Consider the following 5,420-nt stretch of genomic DNA (forward strand, 5'->3'; position numbering starts at 1 on the left):
GTTGCTGCTATGGAAGATGTCATAGAAGGAGGGCCGTGGCTATTTCAGGGGCAGTCGATTGTTCTTCAAAAATGGGAACCAGGGATGGTATTACGAAAACTTCAACATACACAGGTTCCTGTGTGGATCAAATTACGTCACCTTCCAGTCGAGTTTTGGACAGAGGAAGGACTTAGTACAGTGGCCAGTGGAGTGGGTAAACCACTATACCCGGATGCAATCATGAGAGCATGCACGAGATTGGACTTTGCTCGTGTATGCGTAATGTTGGATGTGACCTCAAACGTACCAAAGCACATTATAATTATGAACCCGGATGAGGATGGAGGAGAATCACCTTGTAAAGTAGACGTTGAGTACGAATGGCTACCACAGAAATGCAAGAGTTGTATGACATTGGGACACTCTACTAAAGATTGTGTTCTCAACAAACCAAAACCCGCTAAACCACCGATCGCTGTATATGTGCCTAAAGTGGGGACACTGCAAGAACCAACAAGGCCTGAACGGAATCGGAGCCACCCTAGGGAGGATGAAGATACTACTAATATACCATCCCGGCCACCACATATGACTGATCGGAACAAGAGTAGACCACCACCAGATCCAGTGGTAGGAAAGCAGAGAGCGGGACGTGAGTACACTATAGATACAACCGGCCCAAGTCGTGAGGAGAGGGGTAAGGCAATTGTTATACACAACACTTTTGATGCACTTCACCTACTGGATGATACTGATGAGTCGTCTCGGGGCCCTAAGCATAGCAGCCCCATACCTAGTGATCCATGTTGAATGCAGCAATTTGGAATGTTCGTGGCCTGAACAAACGAGACCATCAGTTGGCAGTCAGAGACATAGTTGCTGAGTTCAGGTTACAATTCCTTGGTCTCCTTGAAACTCGTGTACGTATTAATAATGCAGCTCAAATTCAATCTTTTCTAATACCCCAATGGAAATGGTATGTGGATTATGGATCTACTGGTAATCGCGTGTGGATTGCATGGAATGATAGTTTTATTGATGTTGTTGTGGCGGAATGTGGAACGCAATTTATGCACTGTCTTGTTACTATCCGTGCAATACATGAAACAGTTGCTGTTACTGTCGCTTATGGAGCCACTGAAGTGGTTGATAGGAGAGAATTATGGAGTGCTCTGGAAAATTTAGCTATACAGTGTGCTGATATCCCATGGTTGATTGGAGGGGACTTTAATGCAGTTCGCGACCTCAGTGAAGTATGTGGCACATCAGGGGATATCCGAACAGCAATGGAAGACTTTAATGCAGCCATCCAGAATATAGGATTACTACCACTACCCATGCAGGGAGAGTGGTACACATGGCACAACCACAGTGCGACTCCCCAAAACCTATGGAAAAGGCTAGACCGCATGTTGATAAATGATAGATGGATGGCACGGTTCCCTAACACATTCTACTCGGTCCTTACACCACGCACTTCAGACCACTCCCCGATGGTACTATATGAGGACCGACAACAGCAATATGGAGGTATGTTCCGATTCGATAACTACCTTGCTCGCTCACCTGAGTTTATTCCTAGTGTGCAGAATATATGGAAATATAACATTATTGGTACGCCTATGTATGCTGTGACACGCAAACTCAAAGCTTTGAAACCAAGTCTTCCGAGAGCAAAGGAGGAAAAAAGGAGATCTATCGCACAATGTCCAAATGGCAAAAGGGTTTCTTGAAGCAGCACAAATACTTGTAAGCTCAAGACGGCGAGATGAGCTATACATTCAACTAGAACACTGTTGTCGACTCGTACTAGCCAAAGCAACAAAATTGGAACAGATTATGCTACAACAACGAGCGAAGATGCAGTGGATGAAGGGAGGTGATCAGTGCTCCCGAGTGTTCTTTCGGAAGATAGCCCAGCGAAGATCAGCAAGAAGGATCTTCCAGATCAACGATGACCAGGGATCCACTCACACCGATCCAGAAGAAGTTATTAATGAGTTTGTCACATATTACCAAAACCTACTAGGGGGAGATAGACGACGAACAGGTAATGACATTCGATTTCTCAGACCGTGGGCTAGACACATTTTGAGTAATGAGGGATCTACCACTTTACTGTTACCATTCACACCAGCAGATGTCAAACAGGCGGTTTTTGACATTGATGAGGACAAGGCCCCTGGCCCGGACAGATACTCATCGGGCTTCTTCAAAGCAGCATGGCCTATAGTTGGACAGGAGGTGACTTCGGCAGTACTGGACTTCTTTAGTACAGGCCGACTTTTGAAGCAGATAAATACTACACTTTTGGCGCTCATACCAAAAGTACATTCCCCTATGACAGTTAGTGATTTTCGACCCATTGCATGTTGTAATGTGATTTATAAGATCATTGCAAAGCTCATTGTCCAAAGGTTGAGTGTGATAATGGACAAACTGATCAGCCCATGCCAAGCGGCTTTTGTGCCGGGACGAAGCATTGGAGATAACATCATGCTAGCACAAGAACTCTTTACGGGATATAACCAGACTCGTCTACCTCCTAGATGTGCTCTGAAAGTTGACATCTAGAAGGCATATGACACAGTGGAGTGGGATTTCTTGATAGCAGTTATGGAGATGTTTGGATTCCCTACTACTTTTGTGAAGTGGATCGAGGAGTGTGTGTCAACACCTTCATTCTCTGTTCGACTAAATGGGAAGCCCCATGGATTCTTTCGAAGAGCCAGAGGACTTCGACAGGGTGACCCTTTATCACCCTACCTATTTGTACTTGCGATGGAAGTCCTACACTTGGGTTTGCTACAGTTGATTGATCAGGAAGAGATATTTTCCTATCATTGGAAATGCGAGGCAGCCAGGATCTTGCAGTTGGGGTTTGTTGATGATGTGATACTATTTTGCCGTGCTGATATGGACTCTCTAAGAATCTTTAAAGCAGGTCTGGATCGTTTTGCTGAATGGTCGGGTCTTAGATTGAACGTACAGAAAAGCCACTTGATTATATCTCGCTCAGCGCAAGCATTGAGTGAGGAGATGTTGGCACTACTCGGATTTCAAGAAGGGGTTCTTCCAATGAGGTATCTGGGGTTACCACTTATATCGTCTCGACTAACTATTGCAGATTGCCGTCCACTATTACGGAAGATTGACAAACGGATTGCTGGATGGGAAGGTACCACTATATCTTATGCTGGTAGAGTACAAATTATTAAATCTGTACTTATATCACTGAGTCTTTATTGGGCATCGGCATTTATATTACCTAAGAAAGTTATTAATGAAATTGAGAAAAGGTTGCGAACTTTCTTGTGGAAGGGAACGACGAATAGTGGCTATGCCAAGGTTGCTTGGAAAGATATATGTCGACCGAAGGAGGAGGGAGGACTTGTATTCAAGGATATCAATACCTTGAACCATGCATTGATGACAAAAAAACTATGTGATGTCATTAGATGCGAGAGGACATCGATTTGGGTTGAATGGCTGTACCAGGGACGCCTACAACACACCTCTATTTGGACGATTACGGACCATGGCGGCTCATGGGGATGGAGGAAAATACTTCGATTACGGATGTTTCTCTGAACCATGGTAGACTACCGTATTGGAGATGGGAGAAATTTCTTCTTGTGGCAGGATCCATGGCACCATCTTGGCCCACTTTGTGACACCTTCCCACGAGGATCGAGGCTTCTTGGATTAGATGAGTCATCCAGACTAAGCACGGTGATTCATGAAGGAGTATGGCAGTGGTCCCTTATCACGGATATTGAGTGTTTGGAGATCACACATGCTCTACCCACTATTTTTGGAGGGGAAGATCGTATAATTTGGAGATTTGAGAATGATCGACCAACAACATAGGCTATTTATGAGTTATTTGACCCACCAGGACCGAAAGTAGGCTGGTCTTCACTACTTTCGGGATCACTCAAAATCCCACGTCACAAATTTATTCTATGGCTTGCCATCCAAGGCAAGTTGGCTACGACAGACAAACCATGGCTTGCTCACTTGGACCATGTGTCCTATGCAATGAAGGACTGACAGAGACACATGCACATTTATTCTTCCAATGCAGATTTAGTCGAAGATGTCTCACGGAAATTCGAAGAACAATATGATTCTTATGGCCAATAGAGAGTGGAAAGATGATATTACATGGGCTTCACAGAGATGGAGGGGTAAACACATAATCAACATGTCTTATAGAGCACTACTTGCAGCATGTGTATACCACATTTGGAAGGAAAGAAACCTGAGACGATACGATCACACCGAGAGGACGCCTACTACCATAGCATTACTGATCATTGAGGACATTAGACAACGAATCCATAGCATCTCCCTCTCTAGATCAGTCAGTACACGTGCTTTATTTAGATTATGGCGAATCCCTTGGCCTGTCAAGGGATAAACCATTTGGGAACCATATTGTTGTACTGTACCATTTTTACTCAATGAAACTTACTTTTACCTAAAAAAAGAATAAATATGTGGCGTGGGATTTTGAGTGATCCCGAAAGTAGTGAAGACCAGCCTACTTTCGGTCCTGGTGGGTCAAATAACTCATAGATAGCGTGTGTTGTTGGTCGATCATTCTCAAATCTCCAAATTATACGGTCTTCCCCTCCAAAAATAGTGGGTAGTACATGTGTGATCTCCAAACACTCAAAATCCGTGATAATGGGCCACTGCCATACTCCTTCATGAATCACCGTGCTTAGTCTGGATGACTCATCTAGTCCAAGAATCCTCGGTCCTCGTGGGAAGGTGTCGCAAAGAGGGCCAAGGTGGTGCCATGGATCCTGCCACAAGAAGAAAATCCTCCCATCTCCAATTCGATAGTCTACCATGGTTTGGAGAAACATCCGTAATCGAAGGATTTTTCTCCATCTCCATGAGCCGCCATGGTCTGTAATCGTCCATATAGAGGTATGTTGTAGGCGTCCCTGGTACAGCCACTCAATCCAAATCGATGTCCTGTCGCATCTAATGACATCACATAGTTTTTTTGTCATCAATGCACGGTTCAAGGTACTGATATCCTTGAATCCAAGTCCTCCCTCCTCCTTAGGTCGGCATATAGCGTTTCCCCTACTTCCTCGTCCGGGGTCATGATGATGATGTCTTTCGGTAGTGTTGAGGTGATATCAAGCATGACGCATACACGAGCAAAATCCAGCCTCGTGCATGCTCTCGTTATGGCATCCGGGTATAGAGGTTTTCCCACTCCACTGGCCACCGTACTAAGGCCCTCATCTGTCCATAACTCCACTGGAAGGTGTCGTAATTTAATCCAAACAGGTACCTGTGTATGCTTTAGTTTTCTCAAAACCATTCCCGGCTCCCATTTTTGTAATACTATTGTCTGACCCTGAAAAAGCCACGGTCCACCTTCAATGATATCTTCCATCGCAGTAATTGTTTTG

Source organism: Sesamum indicum, linkage group LG1 (genome assembly GCF_026168435.1).
Source record: "Sesamum indicum cultivar Baizhima isolate 11 linkage group LG1, ASM2616843v1, whole genome shotgun sequence".
NCBI classification, from domain to species: Eukaryota; Viridiplantae; Streptophyta; class Magnoliopsida; order Lamiales; family Pedaliaceae; genus Sesamum; species Sesamum indicum.